Source organism: Danio rerio, chromosome 16 (genome assembly GCF_049306965.1).
Source record: "Danio rerio strain Tuebingen ecotype United States chromosome 16, GRCz12tu, whole genome shotgun sequence".
Taxonomy (NCBI): Eukaryota; Metazoa; Chordata; class Actinopteri; order Cypriniformes; family Danionidae; genus Danio; species Danio rerio.
In genome coordinates, this window is record NC_133191.1 from 39706654 (window position 1) to 39722752 (window position 16099).

The window sequence follows — 16099 nt, forward strand, 5'->3', positions numbered from 1 at the left end:
TTAACGTGACCGGGTCAAATGCTGGTGATTGACTGCAGCGAGGCTGTCTTGAAAATCAGTAGTTTACGACGGTCACGCGCACTCACTCAGAGCTTGTCAAATGTGAGGCTGTAATGCGTACACTACTACACTTTAGAGCATAGCATACATTTAATGCAAAGGATGTTTAAGTAATCAAAAGTATGGCTACATTATGCAAAGATTGACGGCAACAGCGCACGATGCAATATCTGTAAAGTTATCGCGACCAAGACTGGCAACACGTCAAATATGATAAAACACCTGACACAGGGTCCCCGCGGGGTCTTAAAAAGTGTTAAAGTCTTAAAATAAAAAAATCGAAATTTATGGCTTTAAAAAGTCTTAAATTTGCTGTTCTAGGTCTTAAATATTTTTGCACAGGTCTTTATTTTTGTTGTTATTGCTAGGTTTTTGGGGTGTTGTAGTTCTTTATTTCACTAGTCCAATTGTAATTTGCATTACAACTACAAAAAGGTCAACTTTCAATAGCCAATCAGCTTTCTGATATTAAACCCAGTGCGCGCGGCAAATGTGACATCATCGCTGTGTTTGCGGAAGTTCGCTTTGAGTGCACGCAACATGATTTCACTGACAAACGTCGCAAGTGCAGTTTTATAAGTAAGAAGTGCTGTAATACGAGAGAGCGAATCTCTGCTCGCGCGCCGGTTTCCTTTTGTTCATGGACAAAACTGCTTGCGAGCTCTCAAAACACTGGCTGCTCACGTGCGAATGATCTGCTCTCGCTCAGTCAGACTCCTTTCGTGCTTTTGCTCTCCAAAGAAGCTTCAGCATACTGTAGTTGTGTTACAATAGCAACTATAGAATTACCACAACAGAGTAATTGAAGTACTTTACAAAACACTTTACAGCAGACACTAGTTCACTTTATTTTAGTGATAAAATGGGATTGATAGTAGCATTTATTTAAAGAGTGAATAGTACAGTAAGCTATAATACCTAAAATACCTAATTTATACCTATTATTACCTATTTTCTATCACGGTTACATTTCTGCTTGCCAGAATGACCAATAATTATTGGCTAGAAATTGCAACAGCCATCGGAAAGGAGGAAAGTTTTTGTAAAACTTTGGAAAAACCTGAGGGATAAGTTTGTTAAAACAACAAAAAAAGAGGCCCCCAAAAACATCTTCAATGATAATGATTATCTTTTTATTCGTCTGATTTTACTTTCTGTTTTTTTGGAGCGCCGCCTGTCATTAAAAAAAAATATCTCAATGGTGAACGTGTCAAGTATAAAAGCCTTAATCTGTTTTGTGAGTTGTGCGATGCGGTGCCAGGTGAAAGTATAAATCTGCATAAGATGTTTGTTTTTTCTGTAGTTCAACGGTGCATTTAATCTGACTTTACCACTGTTCAATTTAAATAACTTTGTTTTACCCCTAATTTAATGCTTTTACATTTTCTCTCGCGTGTTTTTGATATTGCGATATAGGTCTTAAATGTAATACTTAATGGTCCTAAAAAGGTCGTAAAAGGTCTTAAATTTGACATTATGATATCTGCAGAGTCCCCGTGACAGTACACAGAATTAATTTACGAGCAGAAAGTTGCTCCGACGCAGTCATTATCTTCATCCTCTTAGTATTTTCCTGACTCAGGGCCTCCAACAACGTGCCCACCACAAGCGTCGTCTTCCATGACTGATGAGGATAACTGCGCGATGGTTGGGGCTCCGAAAGGCAAACAGACATACAAAATCAGTTTTTAGCACTTCTTGCTTGTGTACCGTTAAAGCTAAGGCCCAGATTACACTACCAGTTAAATGTGACCCAATTCCGATTTTTTTTGCTTAAACTTGTGACAATGTGGTGCAATGTGGAAGAGAGAGCGTGTGTGGATATTCCGACGTGGGAAAAAACAACAACAACAAAGGAAACATGGAGGACGGTGGTCAGTCGCCATTATTTGCTCCCACTAGACCTGAGATCTCTCTCGTACCACAAATTCCTCTCAGTGGTGTAGGACATCATACAGCATATAAACAATAAGCGCTAGCTGCGATGCAGGCCCTTCCCCACCTCCTTCGCCTCAAAATCATTTTCAAGTTGGGCAAATTCGTGTTGTAATTTTTACGCTATTAACGTTATCAATGCACGCACTGCGGGCTACACATAGAACAACTTTATTCCCTTTAACACCAGTGCGCACACAGGCTACATCTTACACACACACACACATCAGGGCCGTACCATTACATAAACTGCGTGGGGGTAAATCTGGACTGAACCATTTGCTGCTTATACTACACCACGTATTTCGTAGAGCTAAAAAGAAAATTTCTTCCATCGTGGCTAGTGTGGCACAGATGCTAGGACCCGCCTTTATGCATGCATCATAGGTTGTATGGCAAGTGTAAACGCATGAATTCGATATGGGTCACAATTAAAAGAACGTGTAAACGGACAGACAAAAAAATCTGAATTGGGCATCAAGACCTGACAGTGTGAACGGGGCCTAAGTTTGTGCGGGGAAAATGTATTCATTCTTTTTTTGGACCTAATGTATGCTGTGCAGCGTTATGTACTGATCCGATGGCTTTAAATACCTAGCTAAATTGATACTAAAATGCTTTAAGGTTAACGGTAAATGATAAAGTTTACCTCACATTAAACTTGTCTTATTTAAATGTCCTTATCCTTGGCTGCATTAACAGTTTAGCTTTCAAGTTTTCTTCACATTAATGTTATAGTCTGCTCCTGCTGACCCTGGAATTAGGATACCATCAAGTGATAATCCATTGCACTGGCAGAAAAATGAACAAGGAAAGGAAAGATGAATGCCACAGGGCCGTTACAAATTTTATTGTTAAAAGTTTGCTGCCTTTTTCTCCTGTGGAGGCTTCATGGTGGAGCTAAGAACAGTAAGCTGTAAATGATGTTGTAATATTATTACCATTAAGGCTGTTGGCCATGTTTGTAGGTAGTCTCTTAACCTAGATAATTTTTAAATCTTTTTATAGTAAGCAACAATGATAAAATAATGCTAATGTTACTTTTTTGTGTTTGATGATGTCAAATATAGGGAGATGATAAGCACTTTAAACCCCAGATATCAGTCCCCCAGCCGAGACATGCTCTCAAATACCCTCATACCTGCAGTTGAAAAAGAAAATATCAAGAAAGAGTTGCAAGATGTGAGAGATGTGGCTGTGACTGCTGATGGCTGGATCAGCATTGCACAGGACCACTACCTGACAGTGTCACTTCACTTTGTCAGAGAGGGTTCCATGAAAGACATACAAGGGCAGTATACACATCCCAGACAGGGGACATTTTAGCAGAAGAGATAAGAGATATTCTTGATGAATTTAATATAAAGGATAGAGTAGTTGCTGTGACAATGCAGCAAACATGGATGTAGCAGTAAAAAGAGATGAGTATTAAAAAAATTGGCTGCTTTGCTCACACTCTCAATATTGCTGCTCAGAAGCTTTCCACAATTACCTCAGTCTCACAGTGGGCAGGAAGGATCAGAGCAATGGTGGTGTGGCTGAAAAGATCCACCCTGGCTAAACCTATCCTTAAAGAGAAGCAGCATCTTCTCGGTAGGTAGAAATCAGAATAGATGAACCTTAGTGCAAAACTCTTTGGCCAAATAGTTAATAAAAATCCTTTGCTAAATCATGCAGTAAAACATTTCTGCAAATAAACAGCCACTTTGATAACCACACAAACACAAACATAAATTTCTCTTTCCCATTTTAGGTCTTCCAGAACATGCTGTCATCCTTGATGTGAAAACAAGGTGGAATAGCTTATTCCTCATGGTGGAGCGATTCCTAGAGCAGTTCTCTGCCTTCCAGGCCACCTCCATGGACCATCGTCTTAAGAAATTAATGGACAAGGACAGGTAAAAACTCTGTTCTCATTTTAAATGCTTATTCAATTTTCAGTGTAAACGATTTTGCTCATGAATCTATAGTCCAGCTAATGAATCTGATCATATTTTACAGACTGCAGAGAATTTCTGATGAGGATTTTAGAAAAGCAGAAGAGTTTGTCAAAATTACAAAGATACTTTACACTTCAACCCTCTGCGTCTCTGCTGAAAGGAGCCAAAACTTGGGTCAGATTCTGCCTATCTTAAATAAGCTCCAGCACCACTTCACAGTGAATAAAGAGGACTCCTCCTTCACAAAGACCATCAAGGACCCTATCTGGAATGACCTCTCAAAAAGATACCAGGGGTGCAGTGTAATCCTGCTGAATTTGCTCTTGTTTTCATTAGAATTATTCAGTGATTGACTCAGTGTTTTTGTCTTGAATATCAGATGGATGAGAGGGCACAGCCTTGCATCCCAGATTCAAGTCAAAAGTGACAAATGAAGTGTGGACCAGACTGAAGGAGGAGCTAATGAAAAGGACCTTAGAACAGGTGTTACTTCATATTGGTAATATTCTACTTCACTTGAATTGTAGATCAATATGTGTTGTGGTAAATATTGACTTCTCATTAATTACAAATTATCAGACCAGAGGTTTTGAATATCAGAAAATAGACTTTATTCTCCATAATAAAGCCGAGAAAGAGCAGAGCAGACCCCAGAGCTTTCTGAAGTCTCTCCTGGACACCTTCTAAAGTTTCAGTGTGTTTGTTACAATTTTTATACAGGATTATTTGACACACCCCTAAGTCTCTTTAACTCTTGACCATTTTTGAATAGGTTTTTAGTCTAAGGGGTCCTGCTATGCTTGGCTCTCAGCCCACTAGCTCATGTCAACAGAGATGTTACAGGTCTATGTCAGTAAAGTATAGATGCAACTTATGCAAAGGAACTAAGTGTTTACATACATTGTCATGATAGGATAATAACTTGATAATATGTTACTCATTCTAACTTCTGACACATATAGCTTCATACAAGTATTTAACATAAATAATCAGTGCTTTACATATTCAGTCATTCTACACAATCAGTCACTCAGCCTTCTCCTAGTGTTGCTCCTGTGCAGGCATACTCATCTTACACAGACATATCACTGTATTTTTAACACAGGCTGGCATGTTTGCTGCAAACACTACATACATTTTGAGAAGAGAAAATTAACTGCTTTACACTTAGAAAATACTTCATACAGAGAGAATAAAATCTTCTTCAATCCCTCCTCTTAAGACTTTAGTCTTAATATTATTGTCTTTTAACCCCAAAGTGCAATTTCATAATCCAGTTCTCTTAATTACCTCTATCTAGTGACTGATATTAGTCACATAGCTGTTATCAATTGACTAGATTATGCCACTGTACTTTGACAGAAGTCCAGCCAAACATCTTCCCTTTTACTTTTGATTTGAAGGAAGTAAAAGACTGTACTCTGTTTTTCTCTTAACACATCAAAGACAACAATGTTTTAAGCATAAGTATTCAGTTGGTTCAGTGCTAGCTGCTAGTTTTCACACTCATGTAGAATATACTGAAGTGATATTATATATAGGTACCATGAAAGCAATATGCAAACAAAATCAATATGCAAATGTAAAAAGCATCAAATGTTGATCTTGATATTTGCTCATCCTTGTTTCTCTTATTCCAAGCTATCAGCATCTTCATTAGACTTTGAAAAGTTGTTAATGGAGATGTGTGGTTGAGAGTCTGAGTTCTGAAATCTGCAGTTGTGCATTCATCATCCCTTGACTTGTGGCACTTCTGTATGTGGTATTCAGGCACATTATCAGAATCACTCTTTTCTTTGCTCTGATAAACTCTTGCTTCCACACGTGGCACTTAGTAGTTTAGAGCTTTGGAATATTCAGGCTCCTCTGTTTCCAGTTAGCTTTCCCTTGCTGGAGTTGTTCCCTTTCGCTCCTTTGAGGCATTGGTACCTCATCAATGGCATCCACTTTGGCAGCTGTTGGATTTGCCCTCATCCAGATATGGTCCTTTCCTCCTGAGCTCTCCAGAGCATCCACAGATAGACTCGATCAGCTGGACCAATTGGACCTTATATCTCTGCTCTCTCACATGGCTCCTTTCTGGTTTCCTGCACAGATATCGCTATGCACATGGCAATTAATTGTTTCTTTATTAAAGTCCCTACTGCATTAGACATCTTTGCAAACCATTCCAAGAGGTTATGTGCAAGGTTATAGGTGAGATTATATGCCAGGTTTTATGCAAAGTTTCATGTGGTTTCTTGCAAGGGTCATGCTGTTTCTTGCAAGGTTTCTTGCAAGGTTTCTTTCAAGGGTCGACCCAATAGCAGTTCATGCGATGCGGTGTTAGATGCTTGTTTCTGTCAGTTTCCATGCCATCACTCACCAATGCACTTGTTAACACATTAATCCCATTAAGTTTATTATTTTCACATATTTCATTGAGGGTTGGTCTTGTTGGATCATCTTCATCTCTTTCAGCCATTTCTGGTAACTGAGCATAATACAATTACTCTCTCTTTTGTTTTATTCATAATTTTTCATACTCCTTTAGATGTTTTTATTTATTTATCACTCATTAACTTCATGATTACTTTATGAATGCAAACCCATTATGAACTTATTTCTGAAGGCATTTCAAAATTTAGGAAATACTTCTCTTGTCACAGATGTAATAAATATCCCTGCTTCATAATCTGCTCCTGATGCTACCTCTAATCATCTACTCATCATAGTTTCTCAACTGTGCTTGTTTACAGAATAATTCTCTATCCAGTCAACACTAAAAACAGTCATCATCTCACTGTTTGGAGCAATGGTCTCCACTCAAGTCTTTTAATTGAACTAGAGCTCTGTGAAGTTGTAGATAATTCAATCATCCACATATTGTGACAGTGTCCATACAATGATCTTCTCCCTTATTATAACCCTTTATGCATTCTGGTGTATACAGTATATGCTAGTCATCAAGCTACACGAGTACAAATAAGTTTCTACCCTCCTCTGATAGTTACCTAAAATAAACTCAATAGAAATCAAACCACTTAAAATATTTACCATCCAAAAGGACATACAGATGTTACTACTTCAATGTGTTCCTTGTGCCGCCATTCATACCGCGGCGACGGCGGTACTTGATGCGCCAGCAGCATTTGACCGCTGGGTGGCACTTTAACCACAGATATTCAGCTTTGCCTTTTCACAATGCTAAACAGACTGTTCTGTAGGCGTAGCTTACTGTATGTGATGTGATGTGTTCAATTAAAATATAATTTTAATTTAGTTTTTCTGGTAATAGACATGCTCTTACACTATACTATGCTGTAGAAAAGATACATGGTGAGAAGTCAAAAAGCAAATATAAGAATTAAGTTATTAGCCTTCAGTGCCCGATTAAATTGCGTTGGGGTGAAAATAATGTTTTGATTTCTTTGACTATCATGGCAATGTTATAATCTCAAATCTTAAACGTGGGCATAAAAAACAGCAAAATAATATAGATTATCCTGCCGGAAGAGCACATCACCTCACAGTTGTGAACTTGCGATCACCTCAACTTACATTTAAATTTTGTTTACCTGGTTTATTGTAAACTTATTAAGTGCAAAGAGGATTCGTTTTGGAAAATAGAATTGAAGAAATGAAAGACAACTAAAATGAAAGCACAAACATTCAGTACAAATATTTAGTCTTAAATAAATAAATAAATAAATAAATAAATAAAGCAGTCTTTTAGTCTAAATATAGAGAGATGTAGTGTTTGCTGTTTTGATAGAACTAAGACTAGACATGTTCATTTATATTTTTAATTTACGTTTTTATTTACATTTTCGTTGTTGATTATAATTACGATCTCATTTTATGTTTCAATTATAGTACATAATAATAAACGAATAATGAAAATAAATGAATAATGAAAATAGGACATAAATTAAGTCTGGCAGGTTTATTTTTAATAATTTAGTTTCAGTTCCGTTTTTTGTTTTAAAACGTCAATGTTCTGCTTTAAAGTATAACTGTTGTTTTGTTTTGTTTTTTTACTTAATGGCTCAGTATGTTTTGTATTTTAATTTCATATTCAGTCACCTTGCATATGCGTGTGAAATATAATGCCGCATAACCGCGGAAAAAGAAGAAAAGGCTGTCAGTTAAAGCTAATTAATCAAAATTAGCTATATTAAAATACAGCATTTATGTTAATACAGGCAGAGTGTGAACAAACTAAGGCTAAGGTATGTGCTTGCCTTTTAATGCATTTAAAAATATTTGCGGCCTTTTTATAGGCTACAGGCAACTGGTGTATAATAATGTTTTTTTTTTTTTTTTTTTTGTATGGTAAAGGACAATGCACATTATGTTATTGATGTAAACTTAGGCTAAAACTTACCATTGATAAACGTGACCTACCTTAAGCAGATCACTTAAAGTGTAATAAAAATAATGTTGCCGCAGGACATAAATGAACTCCCGCAAGTTTATTTTCAATAATTTAGTTTCAGTACTATTAATTTTTTTCTCAAAACGTCAATAGCACCTTCAATAATCTAAACATTAAAGATGGACCGCAAGATGTGTTGAGTGGCTATGTGGTGAAGAACGATGGCAAAGCTAAGTGTGATTATTGTAATAAACTAATAAGTTATAAAGCAGAGTCCCGACCAACAGGACTAAGCATATGCGGTTGGCTCATTCTTCACGAATATAGAATTAAAATAATGGCGCGTTAGGTTCATTGTGCATCCCGCAGGTGTAACCAACAAGGGTTGTGCATTTGAGTTTAACTTTTTGAGCGTTATAAGCAACTCGTTGTTAGTTTTTATTTAAATATATCGAGCCGAAACTAAGCAGCGCATTCTCTCCGCCTCCTCGTTTATAACCAGCTGGACACGCCACTGAAGCAGGAGAGACACTCCGTCGTTCATAATCTTAGCTGATGTGTCGGACTCGAAAGAATAATTCAAAGAGGAATGTTCTTTTAACAGTCCCGATATGTTCAATCTTTTTTTCCCTGTCATTTCTCTTCAGCAAATTATATTTTTAAAGCTGCTTGATTCTTTTAAAACCAAAAGCAGACCCCGGTAATTGGTGTTTTTTCATAAGATACTCCTTTATGAATGTTTTAATTTATGAGTAGTCTTTAATGTGCTTTTTAATAGTTTTATTTTATTCATAGCAGCACCTAAAAAGCGACTAATAACATCAACAAATTAATAAAATAAGTAGCAAATGAGAAATAAATGACAGACAAGTTGATAAAAACAGACATTATCTCTAATTATCAGAATTGCAAGATTAAAACAGCTGAATATAGGCCTAAAATGATCTAGAAAGCAACTACTGCGCGCTGATATTTATTCTTCTTTTTTTCCGAATAACGAACAATTTCAACCGCGGGGAGATACCGACAGCTTGATTTGCAGTATTTTCTAACATGTTAGAAGCGGGCAGCGGACATCAGCTAGCCGTAAAGATGGGCCGGCACAAAAAAAACATGGCTGCCGGTGGAGAAGCGGCTGTGCCCTCAGCAGCTGATTGAGACGGAGCTGCATATCCTAACTGAGTGCACTAAATACTCCGAGATCCGGGAGAAATTCTACCCGATAATCCAACACATACAAAACAACTTTGAGTCCCTGTCGAACAGAACCCATCTTACTGGGGGAGTGTGTGTGCTGCTGTGTGTTCACCCAACAATACCCGCTCCTGTCTCCAACACACAAATACTGGAACTCTTTATGTGGACTTACTTTTGATAATAGGCTACTATTATTACCTTTATCCTGTTTAATGTTATCAAAAATCTATTTTTATTTTTATATTTTTTTATTCTATTTTTATTTTTATTAATCATTTTTTTATTATATGTTATTTTCATATTTGTTTTCACTACTGCCCTTTTTGCACTGTCTTGTTTGTGAGACGCGCACTGCTTTGGCAAAACGAATGTACAGTTACTTGTCATGCCAATAAAGCACCTCAAATGTGAAAATAGCCTAGGCAACAAATAACAAATAATAGTCTAATAATAACAAAAAATGCCCTTTTCATTTTCATACAATAGGCCTATGTGTGGGTTTTGACAATATGTGTTTAATTAAGCTATAAAGATCAGATGAAATGCATAGTGAAATATGAAATAAATGTCTCTTTTGCTGAAAATTTAATTAATCTATATATTTATTATTTTAAAAATCAACTCATTTTTGCCCAGAGAAAGAGGCGCGCGGCACTAGCGGACATGGGGTGCTTTTTCAAAAAAAGACGTACAGTAACTTGCAGCTGAACTATGCACAGTTTGGGGAAAAAAGGATATAGTGATGCATGTCCCCCAAAACCCCTAGTTTCTCTGTCGCAGATCCATCATTTGAAGGCAATTCAAATGTACCATCTCTAAAAATAAAAAAGACCGCTTACGCGGCATTTGTGTTTATTATTACCATATTTTTATTTTATTATTATTAATTTATTCATTCATTCATCATTCATTATTTTTTTTTCGGTTTAGTCCCTTTATTAGTCTGTGATCGCCACAGCGGAATGAACCGTCAACTTATCCAGCATATGTTTTACCCAGTGGATGGCAGGAGGGCCAGCTGGGGCTTCGGGACGGAGTAAAAGAAAAGGCGGAATTTGCCCCGAGTCTGGGAAAGATGGCTTGCCGTAATTACACTAGTTTTTCTATCGCACACATGTGCCAAACACATAAACAAATAAATAAAAAAGGAAAAGAAAACATCTAGACTTATAGGCTGAGGTCTTTTTGCTTATAATCGCCCTTATGTTTCCGTTTTAAATGTAAGGCTGTTGCATAGAATAATACAATTTTAATGTATAAGTGATTTTGCTGCGTCCCCCTTGATGTTTCAATAACGCATAATAATCTACACAAAGACACAGCAGACATAAAGGTTGTGTGTGAGAGACCGAGCAAAAGAGCGCTCTCTTCACAGCTCTGTTGATGCTGCTAGCGGCTTCTTTCTTTTTGTTATTTATTTTGCAGATAATACACCATATGAATACAACAGAAAGACATAAAACTTTACAAATTACCTTTTGTAGACTCAAAACAAGTGTCATATCTTGATAAGCCTCAGCCACATTGAAATATAATTTAAAGAATTACATTATTGGATATAATAAAATCGCATTAAATAAATAAACCAATATAAAACAAGCAAAATCAAGCTATAACAGTTTAGGTAGGCCTATATAGCCTACATAAATAAAACCGTTAAAGCCAAATCAAACTTTTATTTTACAAGATATTTTCTTTTAAAAGATTTTAGATATTTTCTAAAAACAATAAACACCAGAGAAGGTTTAGAATATTATTTATAAAGTATTTGGATATGATGATAATAATCAAATTGTGCAAACAGAACATTTTTGGGAACACGTTTCAGGTCTCTCCAGTGCATTTGGGCTGAATGTTTGACTGTGTCTAAATGAGGATGTTATAAAATACATTTTCTACCGAGTTATTAACGGATGCACGATGCCAACAGTCGGGGGACGTTCTGGGGGCTGGGTTTGCGTTACGCGCTGCGAGCTATAGACCGACAGTGGAAATGCGACATGATTTCGGTCTCACTGATGCCCATTAACACCTGAAAGACAAGCTTTTGGTTATGAGATGGGGGAAGGGGTATGTCTCCACCCTCAAGTGTTTTCCACAAACATGGTTACACAAAATCCAAAACTCCCGAGGACGGATGGTGTAACCGTAGCAAAACCTATGCGTTTTAAAACCAAACCGCATTAAATATGGGGCCTTATGAAAATGAATGTTTCTATGCACAGCCACTTCTGGACTGAACTACTTGTTATTTAAAATATCTGTATTACGCTCTAGCATTCGCCAAAACGAATTTGTACATAAAAACACCGAACATAGCCTAGCTGAATAGGGTGTTGCCTGCTGAGCCATGACAGCAGCAGACAATTCCGCATGACCATAAAGCCTTCACCCGACAGTTATTTTCTAATATTCACAACGCGAGCCACAACAATAGACATGCCATGCCCATCATCCTTACAGACAACTTCGCTTTAAACTGTATTAAGGTCCCATTTACACTGCACAGCAGTTTTATATAAAACCTTAATGATACATATAACAGGCTACATTTTGATGGTGAAATAACCTTTTAAACGATGGCTTTTTATTTCAGTATTCAAACATTAAATAACGAATGCATCAAGTGAAATAACGAATATGCAAAAACACATGTATATAAATATAAAGGACTATTACAATTAGCAAAATGCTGCTCTTTTTATCTTTGTATTTTTATAATTTTATTATTGTTATTTTTAATATTTTGAATTAATTAAAGCTATAGACAATACTGCTTGACATTTTAGAAAATGTTTTGCGTATACCCAGTACCGAGAACAAACAAACAAAAGCACATGGCTTGTTAATCAATTTAATCAAGCTCTAGCCACGAATAAAATAATAGACTATTATTTTAATATTTTAGACGACGGGTTAGTAATTATACTATAAATGGTTATGTTCAGATCAATGAAATAATAACTTTAATAATTCTGCTTTGCAATTTTTTATGCATTACCAACATCACTAAACCATACATTTGTTTTATAAGTTAACCAAATATTTGCAGAGATTCAGCAGTTTTTTTTCTGACGCGTTTGCCAGTCATGCCAGTCAGTGAAAAAAAAGTAACCGTGGCCCCGTTTGCAGGTATTCAGATTCGATTTTATTAATCTGATTCAACTTTTATTATTTACAGGACATAAAAATGCAATTAAAAGTTTCAAATCAATGTGCATTGTCCTTTACCATACAAATAAAAAAAAAAAAAACATTGTTTTACACCATAGCCTGTAGCCTATAAAATGGCCGCAAATCTTTTTAAATGCATTAAAAAGCAAGCGCATATTAGCCGTACCTTGAGTTTGTTCACATTCTGCCTGTATTAACATGCATGCTGTATTTTAATATAGCTTTGTAGAGGCTAAGCCTATTGCTTGAAGTCCCTGAGATGTTGTTAGACAGGCACCCAGCTGACGCACACTGTCCTCTGGTTGATGTAGTGTAAATGAAACGAACAGTCTTACTTGTTTCCGAAGATGTTTACGTTTATTGCAGTTGCAAACTCCAATAGTCACAAATTTTCTTCCAGGTAAGTTTCCGTCTGTAGAAGTCAAACACTGCCACATATCGTGACTTACAAACAAAACAAACCGTCATGCTAAAGCATGAATGAATGTGTGTGGCTCTTGTAGGGAATGGTTTTTCCCTCCCCGAGTTCAGGATTCGCTTGAAAGTAGACGCAGGAAACTTAACTTTATCAAGTAATCAAAATTTAATAAAAAAGAGAGAATCAGATCAACAATGTCTGAGCTCAGGAATACTGAATAGCCACCATGCATAAGGCACACTGGGCGCTCCAGTAGTGCCGCACAATCATAAAACAATAGTTTTTATTCTTGGTTGTCTCCTCCCCACTCTCGATGAGCCTCCAATCCATCATCAGATCTCATCTCAGCCAGTTAGAATCAGCCAGCAGCCTGTACACACACACAAACACACACAAAACACACATGCACCCCTACACAGACTGAGATACGCCTATGAAATGCTGGTTCCTTGCAGGTGTTAAACCACATCCTGTACCAAAGCACAGCTTTCCATGAGCTCAGATCTCTCGTCTTACTTCTGTGGAAAAACCCCGTTTCTCTAGAAGCGAAGCTTTAAGCGACAGGCTCACATTTCAAACAAAGCGATAGGCTCACATTTCAAACAATGAGCATTTCATCAGTAAAAAATAGCAAAACTTAATATCAATCTTAGACATACATTTAAAAACAAAAATATAATTCCACATAAAAATATAATTCCACAATTCCCTCTCTTGATCTCATAAGAGATCACACCATATCCAGCAGTTCCTCCACTTCCTCTTAAACAGGCAAAGGTCTACCCAATCAGCAGCATTGGCCACTGGTTCCTTAGATTGTTTGTCAGGAGTAACCTAAAAAGACAAAAGCTGCAATCAAAGAAGTTAGTTTGTCATGATAACATCTCGGTGACAATGGTGTAAATGCTTTCCAGGGACAGCGCAGAACTCTGGCCAGGATACTGTCGACCTGTCAAAAGCTCAAAAGGTGTGAAGTCGGGTCCTGTTGCAGAAGAATGTATAGACATTAATGCAATAGGCAAAACATTCAGTCAGTTAATTTTAGTGTGTACACAGATTTTAGCCAATTTTCTTTCATATCTATAATTATATTTAATGCCGGCAGTACCATGAAAATGAGCCAGACCAAAGGAATGCTCAACAGTTTTCTGTTCCTGAGATAGGTCGACCCAAGGAGGTAAAGAAACCAGACCTCCGCCACTGTGGCAATTTGACATGTACAGCTGTACCCACATATGCGCATTCAAGTTAGATGTTAACCCTTAAATCTTTTGCTAACTTAAGTAATTCAACCATTGGTATCATTTAGACTTTTTCAATTTATATGCCCTAACCTGTCCTCAGACTTCCATCATCTGCTCTAAAACAACAGCCATCAGCAAACTCAGAACTCTAGGAGGAGATGTCAATTACAGTCCAGTCAAGACAGGCCTTAATTAATTTTTTTTTTTTTTTTTTTTTTTTTAGACACAATTCAGTGATAGGTGCACAATCACAGGAAAGTCGGTTATTATATGTATGGCATTTATAATTGAAACTATTCTATATTGTTTTTGAAATGTCAGAAAGTAAATTAGGTTTAATTCCCAACTGATATGACTAAGTGTGTTAGTTATTATAGGCTTTTTTATGGTTAATGTAAGGCTTACGTAACATTAGAGATTTTTTTTTTTTTTTTTTTTTTTTTTTTTTTCAATTTGCGACTTTCGGTTTTGTCATTGTTCCCAACTCCTCGGCTTCATGCACTGGATTTATGGCAACTGAAACATGTGGTAAAGCTGTGTCAGCCATCTCATACCTTTTTTATTGTTCATCAGTTAATTTGGGTGACCACCCCCTCTTTGCCAATTAGTAGACCCTTTCCCTGTAACACCCATTTTGTGCCCACTAGTGACAAGAATTCATCTTCATAGTATAATTTATCGTTTCTGTTATAGAACAGTGTGCAGTGTAGGGGGTCAGATAGTGGTAAGTGAATGCCTAATTGGTTAATCCTGGGTTTCCAAAGGTTGTATAGGGAGACCAAACTGTGAGGGCTTTAGCCTGTGTTGTCCAGCTCCACCTAGTAGATATCAGCACCCTCCCACTACTTGCATGTGGACAGTAACCACTGTCCATCTCATGACGCCCCATGTTTTGAGCAGTTAAATGACCTGTCATTAGGGAAGGTGATGATAACCCCATCAGGTGAACCCAATATGCTGGCTCCCAGTTTAACTAATCAATCTTTCCCCAGAAGGGCCACAGGCACATTTGTTGAGTAGAGAAGACTGTGGCTTAGTTGCTGGTTAGCCACGGTGACGGGTATTGGTTTTTGTAGCTGGCCATCTTTCTGCTTCCCCAGAGAACCTATTACTTCAATTGTCTTACTTGACAACATATCATCAGTCACTGCCCCCTTCGTGACTTTAGTAAGTGTGGCCTCAGTATCCACCAAGGCTGTTAATGGCCTAGCGTTGACCATTATCTACAGTGGGGTTCGGCCTGTCCCCCCCTGCTGGTTCTCTGTGGGTCCCGTCAATAAGTCTCCGCCTCATCCCCCAGGTCCCACACCGGGAATTGAGTGGGCACCTGGTTCCCCCGGGGTTTAGGGGCTGGGGATGACGGGAGAGTTTGTATTGGTTCTGGTCGCCTGCCTCGACCAGCAGCCCCACCTCTTCGAGGATCCCAACCCCCCGCAGGTTGGCTGTTCACTGGACACTGATCTCTCCAGTGGTTTAAATCTCCACACAACAAAACAACCCTTGTTGGTGTCCCCATATCTCCTATCTTTTTTTTTTTTTTTTTTTTTTTTTTTTTTTTGTTGCCCCCTCTATGATATTGGTTTGGCTACTGTATGTATGTCTGTTGTGCTGTGTTGGGCTGAGGCATAATGGTGACTGTGTGTAAGAAATTAGTGGTTGTGGGCTAGGTTGTGGTGGCTGCACAGGCGACATAGCAGGTACATGAGTCAGAGGAGCAATGACTTGTTGCATTTGTGTATTTTGTCTTACGACCATCTTATTCTGTAATTTAGCT

General features: G+C 37.5%; 2 protein-coding genes across 9 annotated transcripts in view; one reads left to right on the forward strand and one right to left on the reverse strand.

Moving 5' to 3' along the window:
• The window catches only part of LOC137487942 (serine/threonine-protein kinase pim-2), a 101994-nt gene that overhangs the window by 21326 nt on the left and 64569 nt on the right, over positions 1 to 16099 (reverse strand). Inside the window, exon 1 of one of the 7 annotated variants that reach the window (XR_012392295.1) lies at positions 12999 to 13343. The exons of the other annotated variants lie outside the window; for them this stretch is intronic. The gene's annotated coding sequence lies outside the window, so the exon portion shown is untranslated. Of the gene's footprint in view, positions 1 to 12998; positions 13344 to 16099 lie in introns of those variants that run through there. 7 annotated transcript variants of the gene reach the window in all.
• LOC141378255 (uncharacterized) overlaps positions 1 to 16099 on the forward strand; it is a 77105-nt gene that overhangs the window by 14608 nt on the left and 46398 nt on the right. The window contains exons 5-9 of one of the 2 annotated variants that reach the window (XM_073926343.1): positions 2734 to 2904; positions 3066 to 3588; positions 3749 to 3893; positions 3997 to 4230; positions 4315 to 4418. The gene's annotated coding sequence lies outside the window, so the exon portion shown is untranslated. Of the gene's footprint in view, positions 1 to 1913; positions 2912 to 3065; positions 3589 to 3748; positions 3894 to 3996; positions 4231 to 4314; positions 4419 to 16099 lie in introns of those variants that run through there. The other variant, XM_073926344.1, reaches the window with a different exon arrangement.